Genomic DNA, 18,709 nt, shown 5'->3' with positions numbered 1-18,709 from the left:
GAAAAGAGCAAAATAGGGAGAGTACGAGAGAGAGAAGCGTGGTCTCGCAATTTATATTTGTTTTAAAGTTTTAAACGGTCCTATCAAAAAAAAAAAAAAAATTTAAACGAATTTAGATCCCGTACCCTAGGTATTGCACAGGGTACGATAGGAAAAATTATTAACTTTATCACAGAACCGCTTATGTAGTTTTTTTTTATCTCTTAACCAATAAAATATTTTTATTTATGTAAATGTAACATTCTCTAATAATTTTTATTTTTTATTCTTTGTACTAATTAAGAAGTTCATTCACATATTTACATAAATAACATTATCATATTGATTGAAAAGACCATATTAACCCTATTACATCTAATAATTTCTCGTGTAACAGGACAAATCCCATCCCACTATTTAATCCAATGGTTAATTATTTTGACCTCTCACCTGTCTAGGTTGGCAATCCATGTGTCACTTCTGTTTTCATTTCAACTTCCCAAAATTTGAATTTCACTGAAACTCTCTTTTTCTCTCTCTCTCTCACTTCAATCGGGTTCAGTCAGACCCATCAACAAAAACAAAGAAAAAACAGTAACTCACCATCTAAGATCCCGACCCCCAAACACTCGCACCCTTTTTAAACCCAGATCAGAGAGAGTAAGGCTAGGGTTTGGAGAGAATCGGGTGTAGAGAGACGTCGATGCTTTTCAGACACTGAATGTTCAATAAACTGAAAAGCTTTCACAGAAAAATTTTGACAGCATATATTTCCATTAGGAGGTAATTACATAATATTGACTTTCAAGACTTCTTGCAGATGTGTTGTTAAAAAGGCATGCTTTTATTGTGTTGAATGATTCATATCGAGTGTCACTCCTTAGATATAGAAGAAACTAAATGGGTAGCACAGATGAGCAAATTCTTAATTATACAAAATTTACTTTTTCAGATTTTCAATTGTCCTGGCATCCCCAAAAACTACTATAGATGCAGATCATTAGCCATGAAATTTGTTGTTTATAATTTCTTTGATAAAATTGGTTCTCTAATCTTAGTCTTTTTGGATTTAATTTGTAGTCAATTCGGTTACTTGTTTTTTTAATAATTTGTATTACTTCCACAACTGAAAACCATAACAGCTCATTACTGAGCTTTGGGTATGGCTGAATATGCTTTGGGTGTTGATTTTGGGGCTTATTGGGTTTGAAAGATTTGAGGTGAAGAAGGTTGGGATTGAAAGGGTGTGATGGATCATGGAGCACACAAACCTTTTATTCTAGTTACCTTGGTTGTCAATGGCTATCAACAACCTTTATTCTTCTCTAAAATTTAGTTGTGTATAAATATTATATATCTATGTTTGACAGCAATTATATTTTTTTCTGAAATCTGGTTAAAAATGCATGGTACTAATTTTAATGCCACTTTGTCAACATTGGTTACATTGATTATTTTTCTCGTGAGATCTTTTGTTGCTAAATTTGTTCTGTATTTTGTGGGATAAAAGAAAAATAGACTAAACAATGATATTATTTTTGTACCTAGCTATAAATTTTGTAGCTCTCCCATATTTCTTGTTATGGGTACATAACTATAGGTTCTGCTGTTTTATTGGTGTCCAACATAAGCTAATAGTTTGTTAACTTGGGTTCTCTTCTTATTATCTTTGTTATAGTTGATTGGCTTACTCAAAGAACTTGGGCATACTGAGCAAATGATTTACAAATTTTGACAAAAGCAATTTAGCTTTTGAAGTTTTTGTACATTCACATTAAATTTTGAGTTTTATAAGTTTTTCTTGGGGAAACATTGGTATCTTGAACTGGAGCAAAGCATTGAATAAATTTGCCAGTGATATTCAATAGAAAATAAAGCATTGTGAGAACTCACAATAACTTGCAACTTTATTTTAAGGAACCTTGCAGTATCATGGATTTCTCTAGTTGGTTATAATGTCTATACCCAGTCTTAAGTAATATTTTTTCCTTTTTTGTTTCCAGTCCTTATTACTCTAGTTCTTTATCTGGTTGAATTTATTTTTGTTAAAAATATCTTGCTTCTAAAATTTTAAATTGTCGTCTATATAAGTCTGCCTTTTGGGTTAAAAAACTTTTTCCCCCCGTGGTGTCTTTGTTGACAGGTATCATAGAAATTTTTTATTCCTTGCTTAATAACTTTGTTTTGTTTAATCTTGCAGATGTGCCAAGCCAATACCAGATAAGTAGTATCTACTGATTTTGTGGCACTCCACTTTACAATGAAATATTAGAGAGGCTAAAGAGTGCCTTCATGAGTTTTTTGGAACAAGGTTTTTTTGGGATCCAATTGAGCAGTTAACTCTCTTTTTCTGAATTGGTAGTGATGACAAGGGAAGGGCTGCCAAAGTTGCACCGCTTGAGATCATCACAGCATTTGATCTTGAAACATACACTTTTTCCCTACCTGTTTTCTAGAATCTTGAAACATACACCTTTTCCCTACAATTTTTGCTAGAATTATGTATTTTGGTGCTAGAATCTTGAAACATGCACTTGTATCGAAGTCTATATTTCAATAGAACCCTTGTTGTTGTGGTTTTGTAATCAAAGTGTATATTTCAATAGAATTTGTACATTTTTAGATTAAATTTTTTTTTTTTTTTTAAGTCCAGTTTTAAGATTGCAAGATTGCATTTGTCACTAAAATTGGTTTGTTGTCTACCAATTTCGATGAGGGAAAAAAGATACAAATTAAAGATGATAAAGTCTCTTACCATCATTTTTGATGAAATCAAAACTACCATTGTTGGTTTGCTAACATTTCGAAAGATAAACCACAAGCATCATTATAGATATTAAAATATTTAGAAAAGGATAATTACATTTTATTCCATTCTCTTGGTTAGGTTTTTAAATAAATGAATGAGAACACTCATGCGACAAAATTGGACAATACAATAATACAATACATCTTTTGCCTTATTACTTAATTTAAACTAGAAAGGAGGTAGCATATGTTAAATTTGAAACTTCACTAAAATTGAACGTAGCTACCTTTATAACCTTCAAACAATAAGATCACCACAATGAAGAAAGGTAACGAAAGGTTTTCAAGACTTGCAGAATTCATAATTACAAAGTGAATGAAATCTCTCATTCATTCTACCATGAGCTAACAAATTTAGGAAACAAAAGTTAGGGTATGAAGAGATGCTGCATTCCATTGAGTAAAAGCATGTAAAAGAAATTGGTTATCCATCTCCTAAACAAGTTCTCTTCAAGGAGCTTCTAGAATCAAGCATGTACATGTGATGAAGCATAAAAATATTAATAACTTGCATTTAAAAAATGAACAAGATTTGGTACATGACATTGCATTTAAAAATATTAATCACTTGCATATATAATTAATGTTTGGATTAGGAGTTTGGATTTAGACCTAAAATTTCTATTTCTTTTTTTTTTCTTTTTTCTTTTTTTGTGGCTTTCTTTGGGGGCTGGATAACTACCTCCCACACTAAGGTTTATTTATATGAAATGTTTTATTATAAACACAATAAAATGTTACAACATATTTATAGTATTCTTGTTTTTAATTACGATGTGTCTTAGGGTATAGTCATTATTTTATTTTAACATATGATGAGTTGACACCTTAACTGTTGTGCAAATATTGTGACATGTGACCATAGAACAACTTAGATGTAGAAATGAAGTACTCGTGCCAACTAGTTTTGCTGAGATCATTTTTTTTTTTTTTTTTGGGAGTATGTTTTGGCGTTTGGTATGATGGTAAACACAAGTCAATAGAAAATGTATGGAATTAATGAAAAAACGAGTCCAATAGAGTAGGAGGTTGTTTTTGGAATGTCACATATCATTATTCAACAACAAACCAATGCACAAAAAACAAAAATAAAAATCCTATATGGGCGATCAATTTTGTGAATTCAAGGTTTTATTCAAATAATTACTTGGAATTATGAGAAATGTTAGTGTTTTTTTTGTATGCAAGTCAAACTACATTTAAAAAATAAAAAATAAAAAAAGAGTTTCTTATAGCTCATTCTTCAGGGTCGGAATGTCCAAACACAAAAATGAATCAGTATTGTGTAAAATATTTTTTTTTAGAAAACAAGTCATCTTCCAGAAATTAAATGTTTTTTTATCAAAACAAATGGAGTGTTAAAAATTAAACAAAAATTTTATTGTCACACAAAATAAAATGTAAATATAAACATTAGTTTATTTTCTTAAAACACTCTATCAATTAGAAATATTAAAAAAAAAAAACAATCAATATATAGTCATCAACATAATAACTTCAACGAACAATACATTCATAAAGGAGCAGGTACTAAGACTATTTTGATTATTTAAGAGGTTTTAAGGTTATTTTGTTCATTTGTAAGTTTGAGGGTAATTTAAATTATTTAATAAGTATTTTTTGAGTGTATTTGCCATTTTTGGCTATTTAAAGGCTCATTTTTGTCAATGGCTTGCACGCTTGTGAGATTCTTAGACGTGCTGTTTATGTCATATATCTAGCTCATATAATTGAGTTTGAGGTGTGATTAGTATTAAGATAATGTTTCGTAACCAATAACCAACCCGAAATTTTTCTTGACCATAAAAATGTCAATATTTAAATAAACATCATTGTCCAAGGCGAGGCAAAGAGAAGGAACAAAATGGTTACATTCTCAACCTGCATCTTGAGCTGAGAAAATATTGAACTTAGCTTAAGGAAGAAACTAGGAGTTTATGAATTTGGACACAAATTCATCAATGTTCTTGTCCGAACTGCCACCCTCACTTATAGCCTCTATTGCTAAACCCCTCCATTTCTTAGCATTCTCTTTCATTTCTCTCCCTCTCTCTCCCTCCATTACTTCTCTAATGCAAAACTCAATCTCTTTTCTTCCCAAAATACCATTCTCACCAACCTTAGACCTCACTCCCATCTTCCACACATCCTGAACAAACTTGGAATTTGGAATTTGATCTGTCCATTGTGGCATCCCCACTAAAGGCACTCCCAAGCTCAATGCCTCTAAGGTTGAATTCCAACCACAATGTGTTAAAAAGCACCCAATAGCTTATTTGCCAGCACTTCCAATTGGGGGCTGCATTGCACTACCAACCCTTTATTTCCTACATCTTCCACAAACTTTTCAGGGAGCTTTGCCTCCTCTGAACCCTCAACCACCCACAAGAAATAAAAATTGCTTCCTTTTAAAGCAAATGTCAATTCCTCCATTTGCTTGTTGTTCAAATTGGCCATGCTACCAAATGACACATAAATAACAGATCCTTCTGGCTTAGTGTTGAGCCAATTAGTGCAATAAGAGTCTAATACGAAAAGGTTAAGTCCATAGTCTTTGTCATTTTCCACACGGTTGTCTAAATAGAAAGATGGAATTGTTGGCCCAATTGGTAGTAATCGACAGAATTTAGACATGGAATCCACCTCCTGATATGGGAAAGGATAAATGAACAATATAATCAAATTTCGGCTGGTACAAAGGTTACAGAAACATTCTATATGCAAATGGCTCATGATCAGTTGTAAACTTGTGCTTTGCTGCTTGAACATATTGATATAAATAGTCACAACATCTGAAAAGTAAAAAAAAGAAAAAAAGCAACATCCCTATTACATAATTACTCACCTCAACCACCTCTAGCTCGTTGAAGGTGTTGACAAGTACGGCATCAGCTTTCTCCTAGTTAGCAAATTGATTTACCAACAGCTCAAGGTAAGATGGGTACGAATTAGACATACGAATGAAAGATGGCATGTCTTCTAGCTCAAGCACAGGTAGACCAGGAATTGAGATGGATATGGAAGTAATTGGTAGCTTCAATAGTCCACGATGCACTTGATAGTATATGAAATTCACAGCCAAGTTTGAGTAAAGAAAGCAGCACCAAATATACCAAATTTTTTAGCTACTTCCAAAGCCCAAGGCAAAAAAGGGTCATAGATTGTGCAATCAATTGGGTTTGCAGTGTTTTTGTGCTTTATAATGAGGACAGCTAGTGTTTTTGAGCCTATAGCTACCATACGAGTGTGATATTCTTGGATGTTTTCTGCTTGGGCGAACCCACCTTCATCATAGCCATCTGATATTGTATCAAATTGGAGTGAGACTGATGATTGGGGTTTCATGGTGTTGTGGATGAAAACGGTTGTGGCTACTGTAGCTTTAAGCCCTTTGGAGACCAAACGTTTAGAGAACTGGAGCATTGGATTTATGTGAACTTGGCTTGGATATGGTAAAGCTAAGACATGGCAGAGGATTTGCTGGCTTTTGACAAAGCCGAGCTTTATTGTAACAAACTTATTAGTACTTAATCTATTTCAGCATTGGTTTATCAAAAAAAAAAAAAAAAAAAAGCTAAGACATGGCCTCTGTATGCTTTGTTTTCCATCTCTCAATTGGGAGCTAGCTTAAAACTATAAGTTTAATTTCTTTGTAACTTGAGAGCTATCTTAGGAAGAGAGTTGCAAATCTTGCCATCATTTGATGAGCCCTATTTGTAGAAGGAAGCTAAGTATGCAACTCAACATTTCCCAAAATAAAATAAAAAAGAAAAAGACGTTTAGGTTTTCTCTTTGCAATTTCAAAAGTTGAGGCATATTTTTAATTTCGAGTACAATTAATAAGTGTTCTTAGAACATTTGTTAATAGATTATTTTAAGAAAAATTTTATACTACTTTTATGAAAAATATAAAATAATGTACAAAAAATTAGTTATTTTTTCTCTTTTCCTATAAAAAGTTTCTAAAAATATTATTTAAGCCAATGCCCTTGCAAGGCTTAATGGGAAATTATTCATCTACCCCATCTTCTCCCACTTGCATTTGTTCTAAAGTTGGTTTTTTTTTTTTTTTTTAATCTTTCTTTCTTCAACTTTAACATTTACTTTTTTTTTTTGACAAAAAATTTTTTCTTTTAAAATATAAATTTTTTTATGTAAAAAGGCCATGAAAATCAATTTTTATACAAACCATATTTTCTATTATCTCATTTTTCTTTTCAACCAAACAAAAGATTTTTCATCTCTCTACTTTTCTATCTCCCAACCAAATAAAACTGTACTAGAAATTTTACACTTTTACTACATAAAAGACAATCTCGGGGTATTAAGATAGATGATATTAATACCATGAGATTATTATCTATTTTAATACTATGAAATTTTCTTTAAGAAGGATAACAGAAAAAGTCATAAAAGACTGTTTTAACTAACATATATACAGGCCAATGACCATATTACCATTACATAAAGGCTACCATAAAAAAAAGGTACTAAAAGACAATCTTACTCCGTATATGACTTTTATATATGTTGGGTAAAAGAGTCCTTTACTCCTTTATGACTTTTTCTGTTCATAGTCTTAATATTTCTTGTTGTAACAATATCAAAGACAATGATGGTAACTATTTTCTAATAAGGACCTTATTAACGAATGTCCTATTGTTAATAAACCATTTTAAAAAAAAAAATTAATATTACTTTTGTAGAAAATATAAAAAGCTGTCACAAAATCAATTTTTTTTTCCTAAAAAAGGTTTCTAAATGCGGTTCATTAACAAATGCCCTTGGGCCATCTATTAACATTTCCCTTCTAATAATATGTATGTTATGTTAGAACAAAACTGTTAATTGGATCATGGATGATCCTTTGTATAGATGCTTGTATGCATAAAAACAATAGGTACAAAACTGTTGGAAACCTATCTAAGACAATCTCATGGTAATCCTTTGGTTTATGACTCTTTCTGTCAAAGTTCACAGTACTTGTAGTAAGTTTAAAGAGATGTTGAATGATAACTCTTTTGTAATGATATGTACGTTGAGAGACTGTCATTGCATTTAAATTAAAGTGTTTCTTTAAGTGTCTGTTTGACAAAAATAATTTTACTAACTTATTTTATTATTCATCTTATTTTTGCTACTATTTATGAGTCCCACTGAATTTTTTGGTACTATTCATGAGTCTCATTTTACTATTTCAGTTAACTTTTACTTTTATCTACAATACTTTCAGCAAAAAGTTTTCAATTTCAGCAAAATAAACGGATCCCAAACTCTTACCTTTACTACAAGGCATATTTGTATTCAAGTCTTTCAAATTGGAGAAGCTAAGCAAAATCTAATAAAAAATAGGGTTTTAAAAAGTTACTTAGAGACTATAGTTTTTACTTTTTACTTTTTAGCCATCTTTCCGAAGTTTCAATTCCTAATTTCCTACACTATATATGTCTATTTGTCTATATATTACATGCTTTGTTTCTTCCATTTTAATGTGTATGGTGTTTTATTTTTTCCATAGAAGAAACTTGAAAATTCCATTTAGAAAAATGAGCCAAGACGTGCAAAGCATGTCTAGCAAAGTTGATGGATGATGTTTAATTGCACTTCAAAAAAACAAGATGGACATGATTCCTATATTTCTTTGGATATATGATTTTCCCATGTAACTTGTTGATGTGGAGGATTGACATTACAATAAAATATATTTTTTGCAATGAATCTTAGTGAGGAAATATTTTTTGTCACTGAAAACTTATATATAGCGACGAAATATGAATTTTGTCACCAATAATAAAAAAATAGTAACATTTGGCAACGAAAGTTGAATTCTGTCGCTATTTGTTGATCTAAAATAAGGGCGGCAAAGGGAAAAAAGTCGGCGTGAATTTAATTAATGAACAAAGTTTCTCTCCAAACTAGTTTGGAGAGAAACTCTACAAACTCCTCATATATCTCTATATTGAGTGTGAATTTTGAAAATCTAACTGTTAGATTGCATGTTTTTATTATATTCTTCATGCATGTAAAATTTCAAGAAGATCAAAGATCAATTGTTATCTCATCAAACAAATGTTAAAATTTCAAATTTTTATGATCTAAAATTGTATATAAAAAATAAGTTTATTGATCGAATAGTAAATAATATCCAATTTGAACGAAATTTGATATACATGTTAAGAACATAAGGAACATGAAATTCAACGGTTAGATTTTCAAAATTCACAAAAAAAAAAAAAAAATATATATATATATATATATATAAGAAGTTTGAAAAGTTTCTCTCCAAACTAGTTTGGAGAGAAACTTTGTTCTTAATTAATCTATGACGATGAACTATTTCGTCACTAACTTTTTAGCGACTAAAAGTTTCATCGCTAGAGGTGTTGCTGGGAACATTATAGGTGACGAAACTGATTTCATCACTAAAAGTACCAATAGCAATGAAACAAAGTCGTTGCTAAAAATAATGACATAAATTTGGGAACCTTTTGGCAACAAAAAACATTTTGTCACTAAAGGTCATAAATAAGTCATCGCTAAAAATATTAAAGAGAGCTTTTAGGTGATGAAACCGATATTCGTTGGCCAATAACGACGTCTAGAAATATTATATAAAACCCCTTTTTATTCTCATTTTTCAGAAACCCACATCCTTACATCTCTCTCTCCCTCTTGCACCATTCAGTCTCTCCACTTCGCCACTACCAATCTACACCTCACTGATCCACACTATGTCATTCACCCCTCCACCTCGCCGTTGTCTTGCCTTCAACCTCCCCATCTTCACCGATCGACACCGCCGCTGAGCTACAACTCTTGTTTTTTCATCACCGCCTCCCTCCAATCCATACTGCCAACGAGCCTTTGACTTCTTTGCCATTGATCATCACCCTCACCCTTGCCTCGCCATCGAGCCTTTCACTCCTTCACTGCCAATCATCATCCTCACCCTTGCCTCACCGCCTCCCTCTTCCTTTCAATCCGGCGTTTGTCCCTTTCAAAGGGACTCGTCCAAGCTCTCCATCATCGCTAACTCGTATGTCACTCTAGCATTCCTCACCTTTTGTTTTTCCTTTTAAAAAAATATATATAAATTAGAATTTTTTTTCTAAGCTTCAAGTTGTGCTCTATTTGGTTGCTCAAAATTTATTTGTTTATTTTTTAGGGGTTCAATTTAGTAAGTTTATGAAGAAGAATGTAGGGAAAAGAAGCAATAGGGAGGGAAATTTATGATTTTTGCAGTGTTGTGCTCTATTTGGTTGCTCTGGATTTCTTTATTTATAAAAGTGCTTATTTGGTTCAGAAAATGTAAGGAAATAAACAATAGGGATTTTATGGTTTGGGATGTTAAGTTATATGCTTTGTGTGCTTGCTTGAACTTTTTTGCTATTGAGAAATTTGCTCACTTTGGTTGTTCAATTGAGTGAGTTTGTTTAGGGAAGCTGCACAATGCCAAATGAGGTTCCAGAGTGTATGCTTCTTCCATAACCTTCTTTTATCTTGTTCCTATTGCTTCTTAAATAGTGGTGGTTAAGTGCAATATTTGCTGATCTGATTTATTTTCAAGATGGAAGTGGCGAACTTGCATAAGCTACTACTTAGTTTAATAATAAAATCCCGTAAATCATAAAGGAGGGAAGTTTGAATGTCATAATGGCAGCCTCGCCATAGAACAAGAAAATTACAAACCATCACTTACACGTCAATGCATTTTGTGATATGGAAAAATGATTTTATTCTTTCCCATTCTGAGATGCATTATCATGGACCATGGTTGCGATCCATTCGAAATTGTTGTTCAACTAAGATTGGAACCTGGTGACAATAGAGATTTATTTGAGTTGTTATCAAACTAAGATGGGATTACAAGTTGTTTGCTACATATCCTTAGTTTTTATAGCTTTTATGAACCTTATAGCTAATGTATCACTCTTATCTATTGGTTAACCTTTGATCAATTCTTTACAAGTAACATACTTTAGTTTGTGCTCTTACAATTGTTTAGGGGCTCTATATTTCAGATTTGGTTATGAGAGTCTATAATTTATGAAGTGAGGTTTTTAGTGGGAGCTATCAATGCAGGTTTCTTTCTCCCAATTCTTAAACTGTCACTGTGGTATTTATTATGACTTCTTTGCTTTTAATCATTCTTTCAACAATCATGCACTTATAGAGGACTTGAGGATTTTATCCCCATTGCTTTCCAGAGGCAGCTTTGAGAAATTCAACTAATTGTGAGTAATATATCTCTAGAATATAAGCACACTATAAATGATTGATGACATGTGGCATTTTTTAATTGTTTAAGGTTTATGTTTTTGATTGGTTTGTTTAAGATTTATGTTTTTGGTTATTATAATTTTTTATTTTTCTAGTATTGGCAAGTTAAACATTTTTTATTTGTCACTTCAAATTTCTTTGGTAGAGGTGTGTGCTAACTTGAGCATAGTAAGTAATTTGTCATTAAATTCTTGTAAATTTCTATATTTTAATGTTGATAATTGGTATTATAGTGAGTTGCTAATTTGGAGCGAGCAGGTGGCTTGCATAGTGTTATAAATTGGTTTAAATTCATATTAAAAGTGTTTCTTATTTTTTGGAATTATGGATGGATATGTTTGAGTTACTTTTGTTTGATTATATTAACGTTTTTTTCAATACTTGTAAACGTTTTATATTGTGATATTGATGATTGGTATCGTGATGGGTTGTTAAGTTGGAGTAAGCTGGTGGCTTGCATAGTGTTAGAAGATAGTTTAAATTTATATTGGGAATGTCTTATTTTTTGGAATTATAGATGGATATTGTTGATTAACTTTTATTTGATTATACTAACATTTTTTTTTTATACTTGTAAGCGTTCTATAAGGTGGTATAAATTGATATTGGAAGTGTTTGATTGTTTTATGTATATTTGTTTAAGTATTAAGGTTTATATAGACTTGTGTGTTCTTAAATGGGATATGATTTTATCTAAGTAGATTATAGACTTAAATATTAGAATACATTATATATGAGTTGTCATTATTTTGCTGAAGTAACATTTACCTTGCATTTGTAGTCCAACATGAATAAAATTTGGATGACACTGGGTAAGACACCTAATGGCAAATTAAGTGAACCATATATTACTAGGGTCAATTCATTTATTAATTTTGCAATAGCGGTTATGGACTCGAGTGGTAATATTTTGTACCCATGTATTCAATGTATGAATTGCTATCAACAATCTCTTTACGTTGTGCGTGTCCATTTGCTTCATAGTAGGATTATGCAATCTTGCACTAAATGGTATGATCATGGAGAACTTCATGTATTGAATGAGAACATTAATGATAATGAAATGTTGGATGGTAATCATATGGATGGTATCGATGCCTTGGTAAGTGACCGAGTAAGTGCGTAATTTTGATAAAATTTAAGGTAATTTTGACAAATTTAAGGAAGGTGCAAAGCGTGAGTTGTATTCGGGTTGCATTGATTATACTATATTGAAGTTTGTTATTGAAATGTTGAATGTAAAGGTAATGACCAACTTGATTAATAAGGGACTTGATATGATGCTAGAATTGTTGATAAAGTTTTTACCGAAAGGTAACTTGGTTCCGAGGTCAACTTATGAAGCAAAGAAGATATTATGTGACTTGGGCATGTCATACAAGCATATAGATGCATGCAAAAATGATTGTGCACTATTCTGGAAGGAAAATGAAAACCTTGATAAATGTTAGTGTATGAGCAGCCTAGGTACAAGGATACACATACTTATGGTAAGAAGATTTCTCATAAGGTATTGCATTATTTTCCATTGACACTGAGACTCAGGAGATTATTCATGTCAAGACAAAAAGCTAAGGACATGAGATGGTATATAGACATACGTGTGAATGATGGGATAATGAGACATCCAACTATTAGTGAGGAGTAGAAGGAGTTTGATTTGCAAAATCCTGATTTTGCCCTTGAACCTCACAATGTGAGGTTACGGTTGGCTACAGATGGATTCAACCCTTTTTGAGAATATAAACAACAACTATAGTATGTGGCTTGTTATACTTATCCCCTATAACCTATTGCCTTGGTTGGTTATTATGAAGGATCCATATTTTATATTGTCCTTACTTATTCTTGGTCCCCATCAACTTAGAAATGAAATTAATATTTATCTGAAATCATTGGTTGATGAGTTGAAGGAGATGTGGGAAAAAGGTGCAGAAACTTACAATGCCTATAGTAAAAAGTATTTCCAGATGTGTGCAACTTTGTTGTGGACAATACATGACTATTCTTGTTTTGGTAACGTGTCTGGGTGGAGGATATAGGGTTATGATTCCTATTACACTTGCAATGACGAACCATATTCAAAATCTTTGGAAGGTAAAATTAGATTCATTAATCATCGAGCTTATTTGCCTATGGAACATTATTGGCGAAATAGTCAGATGCATAATGGATTATTAAAGAAAAAGAAAAGGTCTTTAGAGTTACCGATGGGAAAGATAAAAAGAGCAGCTAGATAGAATGCTAAATATAATTTTGAAAAAACATCCAAGTAACAAGAAGAGATCACTCATTGGGGAGACGAATTGGTCAAAAGTAAGTATTTTGTACCAGTTACTATACTGGAAAAATAAGAAGCTTAAGCACAACATTGATGTCATGCACGTAGAGAAGAATATTAGTGAGAGTACTAATGGTACTTTGTTGGGCATTGAGGGGAAAAACAAGGACACGAACAAGGCACAGATATACTTGCAAAATATGAACTTTAGGCACCCATTGCATTTGAAAAAAAACATTCTAATGGATCATATGACAAGTCTCGGGCTTTCTTTTTATTAAAACTTGATGAAATCGATGGTTTTTATGACTTTTTGAAATTAATCAAGTCTCCTGCTCAAGGACCCTAAAACGGAGTGACTTGGAGAAACTAGAAGAATCTATAATTTTCATACTATGCAAGCTCGAGAGGTCCTTTCCTCCAGCATTCTTTGATGTTATGGTCCATCTTACTATTCACTTGCCTCGAGAAGCCATTCTAAGAGGCCTAATACAATATAGGTGGATGTATCCAATTGAAAGGTAATTAGTTCCATTGATGCATTCATTAATTGTATCTTTCCCATAGAAAAAAAAATAAATAAATTTAGCTACATATGGTATAAAATACATAATTAATCATACTTCCAATACTTTTTCCTCGTAGGTATCTTGGGAAATTGAAAAGATACGTTTTCAACCGAGCCCGACCAAAAGGTTCGATTGTAGAGGCTTACATTTTTAAAAAATGTATTAACAATTAGTCTTTGTATATTAATGGGATTGAAACTATGCATAATCAGAGGGAAACAAATGAAGATTGTGGTGAATCTAGCGAATGATTGACAATTTTTTCACAAACAACATGACCTACAGGGGTACACGAAATGACAACTTGTCTCGTGCATTAATTGATACTACTCATTAGTATTTATTGTACAATAGTCCCAGACTAAAGCCTTATTTAAAGTATGTGATGTCATATGCATATAATGTTTGAGTTGTATTGAATATTATTTGCAATGCTTAGCTGAATATAAATCACCTTGTTTTGAACAATGAAAGCAAAAACACATTGCATAATTCTACTGGAACCATAACTTAAATATAATGACAAGATTTTCCCAAGTGGTTCAAAGAACATGTAAGACATTTTGAATTTTATCACACACTAAAAAAAAATTTAACATTTATAAAGTTGTGCAATGCATCCAACATAAGGGAGTGTTTGATGTCCCGGAAGTCGAGGATGGAGAATCCAACGCATTCCAACAAGAAGCGATTATTGATATTGTCCCTATCAATGTTAAAGATAATGTTAAGTATTGTATGGGTGATGTTGAAGCTAAGGTTCAGCTGAAGGTGGAACTTCAAGAGATGCTATTTAAAATGAAGAGCATAAATACCTGATGTTGATCTTGATATAAATTATGATATGTAGAGTTCATAACAATTGTCTTAAAGTTTTGTGTTTTGTCTTAATCTTGATGTGGATATTAATGTGGATTATGATATGTAGAGTTCATAACAATTGTCTTAAAATTTTGTACTTAACTTGAACTTGATATGGATATTGATGTGGATTATGATGTGTAGAATATTAGTAAAAATTATGTTAAAGTTTTGCACTTGTCTTCATTTTCATATGGATTATGATGCGGAGAATATTAGTAAAAATTGTGTTAAAGTTTTGCACTTGTCTTGATTTTCATATGGATAATGATGTGGATTATAATGTGTAGAGTTAGTAGCAACTGTTTTAAAGTTTTGTACTTATCTTGAACTTGATATGGATTATGATGTGTAGAATATTAGTAACAATTGTGTTAAAGTTTGGCACTTGTCTTTATCTTGATATGGATAATAATGTGGATTATGATATGTAAAGTTAGTAGCAATTTCTTAAAGTCTTGTATTTATCTTGAACTTGATATGGAAATTGATGTGGATTATGATGTGTAGAGTTAGTAACAATTGTGTTAAAGTTTTGCACTTGTGAATTGCTGGATATAAATAATGAAGTGGATTATGATATGTAAAGTTAGTAGCAATTGTACTTATCTTTCATGTCAATATATAGTTCCAAAAAATGCCCAAAAAGCCAAATATACTCATAATATACCAAAGTACGAGATGACAAAATTGGATAGAATGAAGTATAACCAAGAGAGAATTGATGCTTTGGGATTGAAACATTTGTCAAAATCTCTAAAGGATTCTACTGAGCTCAATTGTGCAAATGAGAAAAGAAATAGAGCTAGTGTTATGGTAGATGATGATGACTATGTACCACCTATCGGTGACGATGACAATGATGATGAGTCATCTAATTCTTTAATCCATAAGGTACTATATATGTGACTTGTTGTTTGCTACAATAGATGTTATTGTTATTAGAATGATTAGATTAGATAATAACTTTGTTGTTCCATTATTTGTAATGACTTTATTCATCTATATGTATGTTTGTTAGTTACAGATGGCACTAGGACGACCATGGTTTTAAAAACCGGACCGGACTGACCGGTTCAACCGGGGACTGGCCATTAATCTAGTCCGATTATGATTAAAAACCAAAAAATAACAAAAAACCGAAATGATCTAGAAACCGAACGATTGAACTGTAAAATCGGAACCAGTATGGTTGAACCGGTTATTGGCCACTCTGTCTTTACGCCACTGACAAGAGCCTAACACTGGGACGGTGTTGCTAGGTTCTCAGCCTAACACTAGGACAGTGTTGGTAGGTGGTGGGCTTGGTGACACCATTGATTCATTGAACTTGCAAATTGGGGTTGAAGGTATGAACATAGAAAGAAAGATGTTGAAACTTAAAAGCTTGAAAGTAGAGGAAGAGGCTGAAAGCCTAAAGCAGAGAAAATTTATTTAGACTTTAGAGATCTGAAAAGTGAAGAGTTAAACTTGAAATGGGTACTAGGAAGATGTGATATAGAGAAAAAAATCTTTTAATAAAATATTGGAAGACGTGGGAAACATAAAAATGACTGGCAGTGGCTGACTGTTTTTTAAAGTTCCAACGGCAATGGCTGGCTTTTTGAGTTTTGGGGTTTCTAAATCCACAAGTTTTTAATTTTTTTAATCATTTTTTACTCCCCGATGTGACCATCATTACCATTTCTTATTTAATGTTTTCTTGTCTTGTCTCATGGTCTTTTCTTTCCCTTTATTTATTTATTTATAATTATATATATATAACTTATAAGTTCATTGAGTTAGGTATAAACTAATTAGTTACTATTTTGCTGAATATAAACTAACTAGTTACTATTATCATTTATAAAGTTGCATAAAATATTATATGGACTTTCACCAAAAATTAAATTTTATAAACATTCAAATAATATATATATATATATATATATTTATTTATTTATATTATTAGATTCAGTCCACTACTCCACAGGTAACTTTTATATTCAATTATTCTTTCAATTATCAGTAGTTAATGAATTATAGAGCATTTTAGTTTACATGTGTATTCATAAATTATTAATTAATTTTAGTATAAAAATTTATTATTTATTTATATAACTTAAAAAATTATTAATTAAATTATTTATGACATCATGGTTCGACCATCGATCGGATGCCGGTCCAATCAAAAAACCGGTAACCAGTCTCTTTTCCAGTTCTTTCACCATATCGGTTTTTAAAACCATGAGGACGACTAACATGCTCGCAAGGTGAGGCATCTTTCCTAGTGGTCTTATCTATGGGAACATCATCGAAGCCACCTCCTAAAATAGATCCTTCCACCCAAAGTTCTTCTAGTGTGGAGGCGCATCCTACTAGCACTGTAACTAGCATGACTGGTAATTACATAGAACACTTCACTTAATTTCAACTTCATCCCATCTTTAGTTTTAGCAACTAATTTTTCCGTCACCAAATATAACCAAAAAAAAAAAAATGGCAACTAAATATTTTGTCGCCAAATATGGAAGAAATAAAAAATAATAATAAAAAAATTGTTTTGGCCATGAAATATTTCATCGCAAAATATAGCTGAAATTTTTCAAAAATGGTTTTGGCGACGCACTTTTTTGTTGCTATATACAGTCGATTTTTTTTAAAATGGTTTTGTCGAAGAAATTTTTCATCACCAAATATGATTTAATAAAATAAAATACATTTGGCGACAAAACCGTTTCATCACTAAATAGTCTATTTAGCGAGGAAAACATTAGGCGACGAACTGGTTGCGTCGCTAAAAGTTTTTTTTTTCCTTTTAAACTAGTCAGACCTTTTGGTGATGAAATTTTTCGTCACCAGGACTTTTAGTGATGGGGTATTAGCAACAAAACCAATTTCGTCGCCTAAAAACAGATTTTGTCGCTGAAAGTCATAGGCGATGAAAAATTGGACTTTTGGTGACAAAAATTTTTGTCACTGAAAATACATTTTATTGTAGTAGTAAATTGTGTGCATGTGGGAAAGCATAGTCCTTGTCTTGAAGGACTTGGAAACCAAGTTCTTGTTGGTTTTAGTTTGCCGACTTAAAAAATCCAAGTCCAACTTGGAATTTGTTATTGTACATATTGAGTTATGCAGCTATTGTTTGTGTGTGAGAGAGCTGGATATTGTTTAGAGTTTTCAAGCTGTGAGTTTGTTCAACAAATTTTCAGGTTTCTTTAGTGATTAGGTGTTTTTGGTAACTAAGAGCTTTAAATTTAGATGTATTTGGGGTTTAGATTTGTGAGAGTACCATTTTTGTAATCTCCTCCTTTTGTAAATGAAGTTTTTTTCTCAACAAGACTTGTAAATATAGGCCAAAAATTGAACCATGGAAATCTTTGTGTTTTTGATATGATTGTTTCTTCTATTTTCTATTTTTATTTTGCATAAACTCATTGTTATTTGGATACACACATAACAATTAGATATTTTGGCTTCCAATATTCTCAACAAATTGGTGTCAAAGCTTTCACTTTTACAACATAACCAAATCTTATCCTAGAAATGTTACATCATGGTCGCATTTCATCACTAAAATTTTTGTTCTCTTTTTCTTCTTTTGTGGGGGCCAGATGGCTACATTTGATGCTAAGGTTTGTTTAGGCAAAATGCAAAGAAAAATTTATGGACACCACATGTTTATAACATCCTTGTTTTCAATTATAGTGGGTCTGAGTATAATATTTTATTACTTTATTAATCTAAAACAACTCAGATGCATAAATTAAAATTCTCATGAGTCATGCCTACTAGTTTTGTTGAGATCAATGTTTTGTATGTTTTGGTGTTTGTTACAATGGTAAATACAAGTCAACAAAAAAACATATGGGGTCAATGAAAAACTACTCTGATAGGGTGGTAGACAATGTTTGGAATGTCACATATTCAACAAACCTATACAAATAAA

General features: G+C 31.7%; 1 pseudogene; it reads right to left on the bottom strand.

Annotated features, from left to right (window-relative positions):
• Window positions 1-4,714: 4,714 nt before the first annotated feature.
• On the bottom strand, window positions 4,715-17,154 carry LOC115960693 (annotated as a pseudogene).
• Window positions 17,155-18,709: the final 1,555 nt, after the last annotated feature.

Source organism: Quercus lobata, chromosome 2, assembly GCF_001633185.2.
Source record: "Quercus lobata isolate SW786 chromosome 2, ValleyOak3.0 Primary Assembly, whole genome shotgun sequence".
NCBI lineage: Eukaryota > Viridiplantae > Streptophyta > Magnoliopsida > Fagales > Fagaceae > Quercus > Quercus lobata.
This window is presented reverse-complemented; position numbering and strand designations above follow the sequence as displayed.